This window comes from Rhipicephalus microplus, chromosome X (genome assembly GCF_043290135.1).
Source record: "Rhipicephalus microplus isolate Deutch F79 chromosome X, USDA_Rmic, whole genome shotgun sequence".
Taxonomy (NCBI): Eukaryota; Metazoa; Arthropoda; class Arachnida; order Ixodida; family Ixodidae; genus Rhipicephalus; species Rhipicephalus microplus.
Window position 1 is genome coordinate 275,179,593 of NC_134710.1, and position 13,815 is coordinate 275,193,407.

General features: G+C 47.6%; 13 non-coding genes across 13 annotated transcripts; all 13 read right to left on the reverse strand.

The window, feature by feature from the left end:
• Positions 1-1,785: 1,785 nt before the first annotated feature.
• TRNAA-AGC (transfer RNA alanine (anticodon AGC)) lies at positions 1,786-1,858 on the reverse strand. The gene has a single exon. It is a non-coding gene; the product is annotated as a tRNA-Ala (tRNA).
• Positions 1,859-2,048: 190 nt separating this feature from the next.
• On the reverse strand, positions 2,049-2,121 carry TRNAA-AGC (transfer RNA alanine (anticodon AGC)). Its single transcript has one exon. It is a non-coding gene; the product is annotated as a tRNA-Ala (tRNA).
• Positions 2,122-2,570: 449 nt separating this feature from the next.
• Positions 2,571-2,643, reverse strand: TRNAA-AGC (transfer RNA alanine (anticodon AGC)). Its single transcript has one exon. It is a non-coding gene; the product is annotated as a tRNA-Ala (tRNA).
• Positions 2,644-2,830: 187 nt separating this feature from the next.
• Positions 2,831-2,903, reverse strand: TRNAA-AGC (transfer RNA alanine (anticodon AGC)). Its single transcript has one exon. It is a non-coding gene; the product is annotated as a tRNA-Ala (tRNA).
• A 446-nt stretch (positions 2,904-3,349) lies between these two features.
• TRNAA-AGC (transfer RNA alanine (anticodon AGC)) lies at positions 3,350-3,422 on the reverse strand. The gene has a single exon. It is a non-coding gene; the product is annotated as a tRNA-Ala (tRNA).
• A 447-nt stretch (positions 3,423-3,869) lies between these two features.
• Positions 3,870-3,942, reverse strand: TRNAA-AGC (transfer RNA alanine (anticodon AGC)). The gene has a single exon. It is a non-coding gene; the product is annotated as a tRNA-Ala (tRNA).
• A 969-nt stretch (positions 3,943-4,911) lies between these two features.
• On the reverse strand, positions 4,912-4,984 carry TRNAA-AGC (transfer RNA alanine (anticodon AGC)). Its single transcript has one exon. It is a non-coding gene; the product is annotated as a tRNA-Ala (tRNA).
• A 972-nt stretch (positions 4,985-5,956) lies between these two features.
• Positions 5,957-6,029, reverse strand: TRNAA-AGC (transfer RNA alanine (anticodon AGC)). Its single transcript has one exon. It is a non-coding gene; the product is annotated as a tRNA-Ala (tRNA).
• Positions 6,030-6,738: 709 nt separating this feature from the next.
• On the reverse strand, positions 6,739-6,811 carry TRNAA-AGC (transfer RNA alanine (anticodon AGC)). The gene has a single exon. It is a non-coding gene; the product is annotated as a tRNA-Ala (tRNA).
• Positions 6,812-9,346: 2,535 nt separating this feature from the next.
• TRNAA-AGC (transfer RNA alanine (anticodon AGC)) lies at positions 9,347-9,419 on the reverse strand. Its single transcript has one exon. It is a non-coding gene; the product is annotated as a tRNA-Ala (tRNA).
• A 189-nt stretch (positions 9,420-9,608) lies between these two features.
• Positions 9,609-9,681, reverse strand: TRNAA-AGC (transfer RNA alanine (anticodon AGC)). The gene has a single exon. It is a non-coding gene; the product is annotated as a tRNA-Ala (tRNA).
• Positions 9,682-11,724: 2,043 nt separating this feature from the next.
• Positions 11,725-11,797, reverse strand: TRNAA-AGC (transfer RNA alanine (anticodon AGC)). The gene has a single exon. It is a non-coding gene; the product is annotated as a tRNA-Ala (tRNA).
• Positions 11,798-13,547: 1,750 nt separating this feature from the next.
• Positions 13,548-13,620, reverse strand: TRNAA-AGC (transfer RNA alanine (anticodon AGC)). The gene has a single exon. It is a non-coding gene; the product is annotated as a tRNA-Ala (tRNA).
• Positions 13,621-13,815: the final 195 nt, after the last annotated feature.

The following is a 13,815-nucleotide window of genomic DNA, read 5'->3' on the forward strand; positions in this document are numbered from 1 at the left end:
CCTATGGAGAGTCCATAGTTATGCTCAGAAGCTGATTGGCAATTACGTGACGAATTTCGTGGAGAAAGAGGGAGGCCGCGTCAACTGAGAACTGGTTTTCTCGCGTCGATGGCTGCTTGTATCGCGCGCTGTTTTGTTTTATAACTCAAGCAAAGCATGACCTGCCACAGCAATGAGTAAAAAAGGTCTGGAGGTGCTAGGTAACGATCCCAGTACCTCTCGCATGCTAAGCGAGCGCTCTACCATCTTAGCTGCACTCCCGATGGAGAGGCCATAGTTATGCTCACAAGATGATCGGTAACTACGTGACAAAACTTCTGCAGAAAGAGGGAAGCCGCGTCAATTCAGAACTGGTTTTATCGAATCGACGGCTGCTTGTAACGCGCGCTGTTTTGTTTTTATAATCAAGCAAAGCAAGACCTGCCAATGCAATGAAATAAAATAAAAGTTTGAAGGTGCTGGTTATCGATCCCAGTACCTCTCGCATGCTAAGCGAGCACTCTACCATCTGAGCTACACCCCCGATGGAGAGTCCATAGTTATGCTCGCAAGCTGCTCGGTAATTACGTGACGAATATTTTGGAGAAAGAGGGAAGCCGCGTCAACTGAGAACTGGATTTCTCGCGTCGACGGCTGCTTGTATCACGCGCTGTTTTGTTTTATAAATCAAGCAAAGCATGACCTGCCACAGCAATGAATAAAAAAAGGCCTGGAGGTGCTGGGTATCGAACCTACTACCTCTCGCATGCTAAGCGAGCACTCTACAATCTGAGCTACACCCCCTATGGAGAGTCCATAGTTATGCTCAGAAGCTGATCGGTAATTACGTGACGAATTTTGTGGAGAAAGAGGGAGGGCGCGTCAACTGTGAACTGGTTTTCTCGCGTCGATGGCTGCTTGTATCGCGCGCTGTTTTGTTTTATAACTCAAGCAAAGCATGACCTGCCATAGCAATGAATAAAAATAAAGGTCTGGAAGTGCTGGGTATCGATCTCAGTACCTCTCGCATGCTAAGCAAGCACTCTACAATCTGAGCTACACCCCCTATGGAGAGTCCATAGTTATGCTCAGAAGCTGATCGGTAATTACGTGACGAATTTTGTGGAGAAAGAGGGAGGCCGCGTCAACAGAGAACTGGCTTTCTCGCGTCGACGGCTGCTTCTATCGCGCGCTGTTTTGTATTATAAATCAAGAAACTTGAGCTGCCATAGCAATGAATAAAAATAAAGGTCTGGATGTGCTGGGTATCGATCCCAGTACCTCTCGCATGCTAAGCGAGCGCTCTACAATCTGAGCTACACCCCCTATGGGGAGTCCATAGTTATGCTCACAAGCTGATCGGTAGTTACGTGACGAATATTTTCTAGAAAGAGAGAAGCCGCGTCAACTGAGAACTGGTTTTCTCGCGTCGAAAGCTGCTTGTATCGCGCGCTGTTTTGTTTTAGAAATCACGCAAAGCATGACCTGCCACAGCAATGAATAAAGAAAGGTCTGGAGGTGCGGGGTATCGATCCAAGTACCCCTCGCATGCTTAGCGAGCGCTCTACCATCTGAGCTACACCCCCTTTTTTTTCTTTATTGTCTTAGCTACACCCTCATGGAGAGTCCATAGTTATGCTCACAAGCTGATCGGTAATTACGTGACAAATATTTTGGAGAAATAGGGAAGCCGCGTCAACTGAGAACTGGTTTTCTCGCGTCGACGGCTGCTTGTATCGCGCGCTGTTTTGTTTTATAAATCAAGCAAAGCAAGACCTGCCGCAGCAATGAATTAAAATAAAGGTCTGGAGGTGCTGGGTATCGATCCCAGTACCTCTCGCATGCTAAGCGAGTGCTCTACCATCTGAGCTACACCCCCCGATGGAGAGTCCATAGTTATGTACACAAGCTGATCGGTAAATACGTGACGAAACTTCTGCAGAAAGAGGGAAGCCGCGTCAGCTGAGAACTGGTTTTCTCGCGTCGACGGCTGCTTGTAATGCGCACTGTTTTGTTTTTTAAATCAAGCAAAGCAAGACCTGCCACAGCAATGAAATAAAATAAAAGTCGGGAGGTGCTGGGTATCGATCCCAGTACCTCTCGCATGCTAAGCGAGTGCTCTACCATCTGAGCTACACCCCCAATGGAGAGTCCATAGTTAGGCTCACAAGCTGATCGGTAACTACGTGACGAAACTTCTGCAGAAAGAGGGAATTCGCGCCATCTGAGATCTGGTTTTCTCGCGTCGACAATTGCTTGTAACGCGCGCTGTTTTTTTTATACCTCAAGCAAACCATGACCTGCCACAGCAAAGAATAAAAAAAAGGTCTGGAGGTGCTGGGTATCGATCCCAGTACCTCTGTCATGCTAAGCGAGCGCTCTACCATCTGAGCTGCACTCCCGATGGAGGGTCCATAGTTATGCTCATAAGCTGATCGGTAACTTCGTGACAAAACTTCTGCAGAAAGAAGGAAGCCGTGTCAATTGAGAACTGGTTTTGTCGCATCGACGGCTGCTTGTAAAGCGCGCTGTTTTGTTTTTTAAATCAAGCAAAGCAAGACCTGCCACAGCAATGAAATAAAATAAAAGCCTGGAGGTGCTGGGTATCGATCCCAGTACCTCTCGCATGCTAAGCGAGCGCTCTACCATCTGAGCTACACCCCCGATGGAGAGTCCATAGTTATGCTCGCAAGCTGATCGGTAATTAAGTGACGAATATTTTGGAGAAAGAGGGAAGCCGCGTTAACTGAGAACTGGATTTCTCGCGTCGACGGCTGCTTGTATCGCGCGCTGTTTTCTTTTATAAATCAAGCAAAGCTTGACCTGCCACAGCAATGAATAAAAAAAGGTCTGGAGGTGCTGGGTTTCGATTCCAGTACCTCTCGCATGCTAAGCGAGTGCTCTACCATCTGAGCTACACCCCCTATGGAGAGTCCATAGTTATGCTCAGAAGCTGATAGGTAATTACGTGACGAATTTTGTGGAGAAAGAGGGAGGCCGCGTCAACTGAGAACTGGTTTTCGCGCGTCGACGGCTGCTTGTATCGCGCGCTGTTTTTTTTATAAATCAAGCAAAGCATGACCTGCCACAGCAATGAATAAAAAAAGGTCTTGAGGTGCTGGGTATCAATCCCAGTACCTCTCGCATGCTAAGCGAGCGCTCTACCATCTGAGCTACACCCCCGATGGAGAGTCCATAGTTATGCTCACAAGCTGATCGGTAACTACGTGACAAAACTTCTGCAGAAAGAGGGAAGCCGCGTCAACTGAAAACTGGTTTTCTCGCGTCGACGGCTGCTTGTATCGCGCGCTGTTTTGTTTTACAAATTAAGCAAAGCATGACCTGCCACAACAATGAATAAAAAAAGGTTTGGAGGTGCTGGGTATCGATCCCAGTACCTCTCGCATGCTAAGCGAGCGCTCTACCATCTGAGCTACACCCTCGATAGAGAGTCCATAGTTATGTTCACAAGCTGATCGGTAATTACGTTGCGAATATTTTAGAGAAAGAGCGAAGCCGCGTCAACTGAGCACTGGTTTTCTCGCGTCGATGGCTGCTTGTATCACGCGCTGTTTTGTTTTATAAATCAAGCAAAGCATGACCTGCCACAGCAATGAATAAAAAAAGGTCTGGATGTGCTGGGTATCGATCCCAGTACCTCTCGCATGCTCAGCGAGCACTCTACCATCTGAGCTACACCCTCGATAGAGAGTCCATAGTTATGTTCACAAGCTGATCGGTAATTACGTTGCGAATATTTTAGAGAAAGAGCAAAGCCGCGTCAACTGAGCACTGGTTTTCTCGCGTCGATGGCTGCTTGTATCGCGCGCTGTTTCGTTTTATCAAGCAAGCAAAGCATGACGTGCCACAGCAATGAATAAAAAAAGGTCTGGAGGTGCTGGGTTTCGATCCCAGTACCTCTCGCATGCTAAGCGAGCGCTCTACCATCTGAGCTACACCCCCGAAAGAGAGTCCATAGTTAGGCTCACAAGCTGAACGGTAATTACGTTGCGAATTTTGTGGAGAAAGAGGGAGGCCGCGTCAACTGAGAACTGGTATTCTCGCGTCGATGGCTGCTTGTATCGCGCGCTGTTTTGTTTATAAATCAAGCATAGCATGACCTGCCACAGCAATGAATAAAAAAAGGTCTGGATGTGCTGGGTATCGATCCCAGTACCTCTCGCATGCTCAGCGAGCACTCTACCACCTGAGCTACACCCCCGATGGAGAGTCTATAATTATGCTCACAAGCTGATCGGTAATTACGTGACGAATATTTTGGAGAAAGAGAGAAGCCGCGTCAATTGAGAACTGGTTTTCTCGCGTCGACGGCTGCTTGTATCGCGCGCTGTTTTGTTTATAAATCAAGCAAAACTTGAGCTGCCATAGCAATGAATAAAAATAAAGGTCTGGAAGTGCTGGGTATCGATCACAGTACCTCTCGCATGCTAAGCGAGCGCTCCACAATCTGAGCTACACCCCCTATGGAGAGTCCATAGTTATGCTCACAAGCTGATCGGTAATTACGTGACGAATATTTTGGAGAAATAGGGAAGCCGCGTCAACTGAGAACTGGTTTTCTCGCGTCGACGGCTGCTTGTATCGTGCGCTATTTTGTTTTATAAATCAAGCAAAGCATGACCTGCCACAGCAATGGATAGAAAAAGGTCTGGAGGTGCTGGGTATCGATCCCAGTACCTCTCGCATGCCAAGCGAGTGCTCTACCATGTGAGCTACTCCCCCGAGGGAGAGTCAATTGTCATGCTCACAAGATGATCGGTAAATATTTGACGAATATTTTGGAGAAAGAGGGAAGCCATGTCAATTGAGAACTGGTTTTCTCGCATCGACGGCTGCTTGTAACGCGCGCTGTTTTGTTTTTCAAATCAAGCAAAGCAAGACCTGCCGCAGCAATGAATTAAAATAAAGGTGTGGAGGTGCTGGGTATCGATCCCAGTACCTCTCGCATGCTAAGCGAGAGCTCTACCATCTGAGCTACACCCCCCCATGGAGTGTCCATAGTTATGTACACAAGCTGATCGGTAACTACGTGACGAAACTTCTGTAGAAAGAGGAAAGCCGCGTCAGCTGAGAACTGGTTTTCTCGCGTCGACGGCTGCTTCTAACGCGCGCTGTTTTGTTTTTTTAAATCAAGCAAAGCAAGACCTGCCACAGCAATGAAATAAAATAAAAGTCTGGAGGTGCTGGGTATCGATCCCAGTACCTCTCGCATGCTAAGCGAGCGCTCTACCATCATGCTACAGCCCCGATGGAGAGTCCTTCGTTATGCTCATCAGCTGATCGGTAACTACGTGACGACACTTCTGCAGAAAGAGGGAAACCGCGTCAGCTGAGAACTGGGTTTCTCGCGTCGACGGCTGCTTGTAACGCGCGCTGTTTTGTTTTATAACTCAAGCAAAGCATGACCTGCCACAGCAATGAATAAAAAAAAGGTCTGGAGGTGCTGGGTATCGATCTAAGTACCTCTCGCATGCTAAGCGAGCGCTCTACCATCTTAGCTGCACTACCGACGGAGAGGCCACAGTTATGCTCACAAGCTGATCGGTAACTACGTGACAAAACTGCAGAAAGAGGGAAGCCGCGTCAATACAGAACTGGTTTTATCTCATCGACGGCTGCTTGTAACGCCCGCTGTTTTGTTTTTTAAATCAAGCAAAGCAAGACCTGCCAATGCAATGAAATAAAATAAAAGTCCGAAGGTGCTGGGTATCGATCCTAGTACCTCTCGCATGCTAAGCGAGCACTCTACCATCTGAGCTACACCCCCGATGGAGAGTCCATAGTTATGCTCACAAGCTGATCAGTAATTACGTTGCGAATATTTTAGAGAAAGAGCGAAGCCGCGTCAACTGAGCACTGGTTTTCTCGCGTTGACGGCTGCTTGTATCACGCGCTGTTTTGTTTTATAACTCAAGCAAAGCATGACCTGCCATAGAAATGAATGAAAATAAAGGTCTGGAGGTGCTGGGTATCGATCCCAGTACCTCTCGCATGCTAAGCGAGCGCTCTACCGTCTGAGCTACACCCCCGATGGAGAGTCCAAAGTTATGCTCGCAAGCTGATCGGTAATTACGTGACGAATATTTTGGAGAAAGAGGGAAGCCGCGTACACTGAGAACTGGTTTTCTCGCGTCAACGGCTGCTTGTATCGCACGCTGTTTTGTTTTATAAATCAAGCAAAGCATGACCTGCCACAGCAATGAATAAAAAAAAGTCTGGAGGTGCTGCGTATCGATCCCAGTACCTCTCGCATGCTAAGCGAGCGCTCTACCATCTGAGCTACACCCCAGATAGAGAGTCCATAGTTAGGCTCACAAGCTGAACGGTAATTACGTTGTGAATATTTTAGAGAAAGAGCAAAGCCGCGTCAACTGAGAACTGAATTTTTCGCGTCAACGGCTGCGTGTATCGCGCACTGTTTCGTTTTATCAATCAAGCAAAGCATGACCTGCCACAGCAATGAATAAAAAAAGGTCTGGTGGTGCTGGGTATCAACCCCAGTACCTCTCGCCCGCTAAGCGAGCGCTCTACCATCTGAGCTACACCCCAGATAGAGAGTCCATAGTTAGGCTCACAAGCTGAACGGTAATTACGTTGGGAATTTTGTGGAGAAGGAGGGAGGCCGCGTCAACTGAGAACTGGTATTCTCGCGTCGATGGCTGCTTGTATCGCGCGCTGTTTTGTTTTATAACTCAAGCAAAGCATGACCTGCCATAGAAAAGAATAAAAATAAAGGTCTGGAGGTGCTGGGTATCGATCCCAGTACCTCTCGCATGCTAAGCGAGCGCTCTACAATCTGAGCTACACCCCCTATGGGGAGTCCAAAGTTATGCTCACAAGCTGATCGGTAATTACGTGACGAATATTTTGGAGAAAGAGAGAAGCCGCGTTAATGAAGAACTGGTTTTGTCGCGTCGACGGCTGCTTGTATTGCGCGCTGTTTTGTTTTATAAATCAAGCACAGCATGACCTGCCACAGCAATGAATAAAAATAAAGGTCTGGAGGTGCTGAATATCGATCCCAGTACCTATCGCATGCTAAGCGAGCGCTCTACCGTCTGAGCTATACCCCCGTTGGAGAGTCCAAAGTTATGCTCACAAGCCGATCGGTAATTACCTGACGAATATTTTGGAGAAAAAGGGAAGCCGCGTCAACTGAGAACTGGTTTTCTCGCGTCGACGGCTGCTTGTATCGGGCGCTGTTTTGTTTTATAAATCAAGCAAAGCATGACCTGCCACAGCAATGAATAAAAAAAAGTCTGGAGGTGCTGAATATCGATCCCAGTACCTCTCGCATGCTAAGCGAGCGCTCTACCGTCTGAGCTACACCCCCGATGGAGAGTCCAAAGTTATGCTCGAGGGCTGATCGGTAATTACGTGACGAATATTTTGGAGAAAGAGGGAAGCCGCGTACACTGAGAACTGAATTTTTCGCGTCAACGGCTGCGTGTATCGCGCGCTGTTTCGTTTTATCAATCAAGCAAAGCATGACCTGCCACAGCAATGAATAAAAAAAGGTCTGGAGGTGCGGGGTATCAATCCCAGTACTTCTCGCATGCTAAGCGAGCGCTCTACCATCTGAGCTACACCCCCGATGGAGAGTCCTTAGTTATGCTCATCAGCTGATCGGTAACTACGTGACGAAACTTCTGCAGAAAGAGGGAAGCCGCGTCAATACAGAACTGGTTTTATCTCATCGACGGCTGCTTGTAACGCCCGCTGTTTTGTTTTTTTAAATCAAGCAAAGCAAGACCTGCCAATGCAATGAAATAAAATAAAAGTCCGAAGGTGCTGGGTATCAATCCTAGTACCTCTCGCATGCTAAGCGAGCACTCTACCATATGAGCTACACCCCCGATGGCGAGTCCAAAGTTATGCTCGCAAGCCGATCGGTAATTACCTGACGAATATTTTGGAGAAAGAGGGAAGCCGCGTCCACTGAGAACTGGTTTTCTCGCGTCGACGGCTGCTTGTATCGCGCGCTGTTTTGTTTTATAACTCAAGCAAAGCATGACCTGCCAAAAAATGAATAAAAATAAAGGTCTGGAGGTGCTGGGTATCGATCCCAGTACCTCTCGCATGCTAAGCGAGCGCTCTACAATCTGAGCTACACCCCATATGGGGAGTCCATAGTTATGCTCACAAGCTGATCGGTAATTACCTGACGAATATTTTGGAGAAAGAAAGAAGCCGCGTTAATGGAGAACTGGTTTTCTCGCGTCGACGGCTGCTTGTATCGCGCGCTGTTTTGTTTTATAAATCAAGCAAAGCATGACCTGCCACAGCAATGAATAAAAATAAAGGTCTGGAGGTGCTGAATATCGATCCCAGTACCTCTCGCATGCTAAGCGAGCGCTCTACCGTCTGAGCTACACCCCCGATGGAGAGTCCAAAGTTATGCTCGCAAGCCGATCGGTAATTACCTGACGAATATTTTGGAGAAAGAGGGAAGCCGCGTCAACTGAGAACTGGTTTTCTCGCGTCGACGGCTGCTTGTATCGGGCGCTGTTTTGTTTTATAAATCAAGCAAAGCATGACCTGCCACAGCAATGAATAAAAAAAAGTCTGGAGGTGCTGGGTATCGATCCCAGTACTTCTGGCATGCTGCGAGCGCTCTACAATCTGAGCTACACCCCCGATGGCGAGTCAAAAGTTATGTTCGCAAGCCGATCGGTAATTACCTGACGAATATTTTGGAGAAAGAGGGAAGCCGCGTCAACTGAGAACTGGTTTTCCCGCGTCGACGGCTGCTTGTATCGCGCGCTGTTTTGTTTATAAATCAAGCAAAATTTGAGCTGCCATAGCAATGAATAAAAATAAAGGTCTGGAAGTGCTGGGTATCGATCCCAGTACCTCTCGCATGCTAAGCGAGCGCTCCACAATCTGAGCTACACCCCATATGGAGAGTCCAAAGTTATGCTCGCAAGCTGATCAGTAATTACGTGACGAACATTTTTGAGAAAGCGGGAAGCCGCGTACACTGAGAACTGGTTTTCTCGCGTCGACGGCTGCTTGTATCGCGCGCTGTTTTGTTTTATAAATCAAGCAAAGCATGACCTGCCACAGCAATAAAGAAAAAAAAGTCTGGAGGTGCAGGGTATCGATCCCAGTACCTCTCGCATGCTAAGCGAGCACTCTACCATCTGAGATACACCCCCATGGAGAGTCCATAGTTATGCTCACAAGCTGATCGGTAATTACGTGACGAATATTTTGGAGAAATAGGGAAGCCGCGTCAACTGAGAACTGGTTTTCTCGCGTCGACGGCTGCTTGTATCGTGCGCTGTTTTGTTTTTCAAATCAAGCAAAGCAAGACCTGCCGCAGCAATGAATTAAAATAAAGGTCTGGAGGTGCTGGGCATTGATCCCAGTACCTCTCGCATGCTAAGCGAGCGCTCTACCATCTGAGCTACACCCCCCGATGGAGAGTCAAAAGTTATGCTCGCAAGCCGATCGGTAATTACCTGACGAATATTTTGGAGAAAGAGAGAAGCCGCGTCAATTGAGAACTGGTTTTCTCGCGTGGACGGCTGCTTGTATCGCGCGCTGTTTTGTTTTATAAATCAAGCAAAGCAACACCTGCCATAGCAATGAATGAAAAAAAAGTCTGGAGGTGCTGGGTATCGATCCCAGTACCTCTCGCATGCTAAGCGAGCGCTCTACCGTCTGAGCTACACCCCCGATGGAGAGTCCAAAGTTATGCTCGCAAGCCGATCGGTAATTACCTGACGAATATTTTGGAGAAAGAGGGAAGCCGCATCAACTGAGAACTGGTTTTCTCGCGTCGACGGCTGCTTGTATCACGTGCTGTTTTGATTTATAAATCAAGCAAAGCATGACCTGCCACAGCAATGGATAAAAGAAGGTCTATATGTGCTGAGTATTGATCTCAGTACCCCTCGCATGCTAAGCGAGAGCTCTACAATCTGAGCTACACCCCCTATGGAGAGTCCATAGTTATGCTCACAAGCTGATCGGTAATTACGTGACGAATTTTGTGGAGAAAGAGGGAAGCCATGTCAATTGATAACTGGTTTTCTCGCGTCGGTGGCTGCTTGTATCGCGTGCTGTTTTATTTTATAAATCCAACAAAGCATGACCTGCCACAGCAATAAATACTAAAAAAGGTCTGTAGGTGCTGGGTATCGATCCCAGTTCCTCTCGCATGCTAAGCGAGTGCTCTACCATGTAAGCTACACCCCCGATGGAGAGTCCATAGTGATGCTCGCAAGCTGATCGGTAATTACGTGACGAATATTTTGGAGAAAGAGGGAAGCCGCGTCCACTAAGAACTGGTTTTCTCGTGTCGACGGCTGCTTGTATCTCGCGCTGTTTTGTTTTATAAATCAAGCAAAGCATGACCTGCCACAGCAATGAATAAAAAAAGGTCTGGAGGTGCGGGGTATCGATCCCATTACCTCTCGCATGCTAAGCGAGCGCTCTACCATCTGAGCTACACCCCCTTTTTTTTCTTTATTGTCTGAGCTACACCCCCCATGGAGAGTCCATGGTTATGCTCACAAGCTGAACGGTAATTACGAGACGAATATTTTGAAGAAAGAGGGAAGCCGTGTCAACTGAGAACTGGTTTTCTCGCGTCGACGGCTGCTTGTATCGCGCTGTTTTGTTTTATAAATCAAGCAAAGCATGCTCTGCCACAGCAAAAGATACAAAAAGGTCTGGAGGTGCTGGGTATCGATACCAGTACCCCTCGCATGCTAAACGAGGGCTCTACCTTGTGAGCTACACCCCCGATGGAGAGTCAATTGTCATGCTCACAAGATGATCAGTAATTACGTGACGAATATTTTGGGGAAAGAGGGAAGCCGCGTCAACTGAGAACTGGTTTTCTCGCGTTGATGGCTGCTTGTATTGCGCGCTGTTTTCTTTTATAAATCACGCAAAGCATTACCTGCCACAGCAATGAATAAAAAAAGGTCTGGAGGTGCGGAGTATCGATCCCAGTACCTCTCGCATGCTAAGCGAGCGCTCTACCATCTGAGCTACACCACCGATAGAGAGTCCATAGTTAGGCTCACAAGCTGATCGGTAATTACGTTGCGAATTTTGTGGAGAAAGAGGGAGGCCCCGTCAACTGAGAACTGGTTTTCTCGCGTCGACAGCTGCTTGTATCGCGCGCTGTTTTGTTTTATACCTCAAGCATAGCATGACCTGCCGCAGCAATGAATTAAAATAAAGGTCTGGAGGTGCTGGGCATTGATACCAGTACCTCTCGCATGCTAAGCGAGCGCTCTACCATCTGAGCTACACCCCCCGATGGAGAGTCCATAGTTATGTACACAAGCTGATCGGTAACTACGTGACGAAACTTCTGCAAAAAGAGGGAAGCCGCGTCAGCTGAGAACTGGTTTCTCGCGTCGACGGCTGCTTGTAACGCGCGCTGTTTTGTTTTATAAATCAAGCAAAGCCAGACCTGAAACAGCAATGAATAAAAAAACGTCTGGAGGTGCTGGGTATCGATCCCAGTACCTCTCGCATGCTCAGCGAGCGCTCTACCATCTGAGCTACACCCGCGATTGAGAGTCTATAATTATGCTCACAAGCTGATCGGTAATTACGTTTCGAATATTTTAGAGAAAGAGCAAAGCCGCGTCAACTGAGAACTGGTATTCTCGCGTCGATGGCTGCTTGTATCGCGCGCTGTTTTGTTTTATAACTCAAGCAAAGCATGACCTGCCATAGAAATGAATAAAAATAAAGGTCTGGAGGTGCTGGGTATCGATCCCAGTACCTCTCGCATGCTAAGCGAGCGCTCTACAATCTGAGCTACACCCCCTATGGAGAGTCCATAGTTATGCTCAGAAGCTGATCGGTAATTACATGACGAATTTTGTGGAGAAAGAGGGAGGCCGGGTCAACTGAGAACTGGTTTTCTCGCGTCGACGGCTGCTTGTATCGCGCGCTGTTTTGTTTTATAAATCAAGCAAAGCATGACCTGCCACAGCAATGAATATAAATAAAGGTCTGGAGGTGCTGAATATCGATCCCAGTACCTCTCGCATGCTAAGCGAGCGCTCTACCGTCTGAGCTACACCCCCGATGGAGAGTCCAAAGTTATGCTCGCAAGCTGATCGGTAATTACGTGACGAATATTTTGGAGAAAGAGGGAAGCCGCGTCAGCTGAGAACTGGTTTTCTCGCATCGACGGCTGCTTCTATCGCGCGCTGTTTTGTTTTATAAATCAAGCAAAGCATAACCTGCCACAGCAATGAATAAAAAAAAGTCTGGAGGTGCTGGGTATCGATCCCAGTACCTCTGGCATGCTAAGCGAGCGCTCTACCATCTGAGCTACAACCCCGATGGAGAGTCCATAGTTATGCTCACAAGCTGATCGGTAATTACGTTGCGAATATTTTAGAGAAAGACCAAAGCCGCGTCAACTGAGAACTGAATTATTCGCGTCAACGGCTGCGTGTATCGCGCGCTGTTTCGTTTTATCAATCAAGCAAAGCATGACCTGCCACAGCAATGAATGAAAAAAGGTCTGGAGGTGCTGGGTATCAACCCCAGTACCTCTCGCATGCTAAGCGAGCGCTCTACCATCTGAGCTACAACCCCGATGGAGAGTCCATAGTTATGCTCACAAGCTGATCGGTAATTACGTTGCGAATATTTTAGAGAAAGACCAAAGCCGCGTCAACTGAGAACTGGTATTCTCGCGTCGATGGCTGCTTGTATCGCGCGCTGTTTTGTTTTATAAATCAAGCAAAGCATGACCTGCCACAGCAATGAATAAAAATAAAGGTCTGGAGGTGCTGAATATATCCCAGTACCTCTCGCATGCTAAGCGAGCGCTCTACCGTCTGAGCAACATCCCGATGGAGAGTCCAAAGTTATGCTCGCAAGCCGATCGGTAATTACCTGACGAATATTTTGGAGAAAGAGGGAAGCCGCGTAGACTGAGAACTGGTTTTCTCGCGTCGACGGCTGCTTGTATCGGGCGCTGTTTTGTTTTATAAATCAAGCAAAGCATGACCTGCCACAGCAATGAATAAAAAAAAGTTTGGAGGTGCTGGGTATCGATCCCAGTACCTCTGGCATGCTAAGCGAGCGCTCTACAATCTGAGCTACGACCCCTATGGGGAGTCCATAGTTATGCTCAGAAGCTGATCGGTAATTACGTGACGAATTTTGTGGAGAAAGAGAGAAGCCGCGTCAATTGAGAACTGGTTTTCTCGCGCCGATGGCTGCTTGTATCGCGCGCTGTTTTGTTTTATAAATCAAGCAAAGCAACACCTGCCACAACAATGAATAATAATAAAGGTCTGGAGGTGCTGAATATCGATCTCAGTACCTCTCGCATGCTAAGCGAGCGCTCTACCGTCTGAGCTACACCCTCGATGTAGAGTCCAAAGTTATGCTCGCAAGCTGATCAGTAATTACGTTACGAACATTTTGGAGAAAGAGGGAAGCCGCGTACACTGAGAACTGGTTTTCTCGCGTCGACGGCTGCTTGTATCGCGCGCTGTTTTGTTTTATAAATCAAGCAAAGCATGACCTGCCACTGCAATGAATAAAAAAAAGTCTGGAGGTGCTGGGTATCGATCCCAGTACCTCTCGCATGCTAGGCGAGCACTCTACCATCTGAGCTACACCCCTTTTTTTTCTTTATTGTCTGAGATACACTCCCATGGAGAGTCCATAGTTATGCTCACAAGCTGATCGGTAATTACGTGACGAATATTTTGGAGAAATAGGGAAGCCGAGTCAACTGAGAACTGGTTTTCTCGCGTCGACGGCTGCTTGTATCGTGCGCTGTTTTGATTTTCAAATCAAGCAAAGCAAGACCTGCCG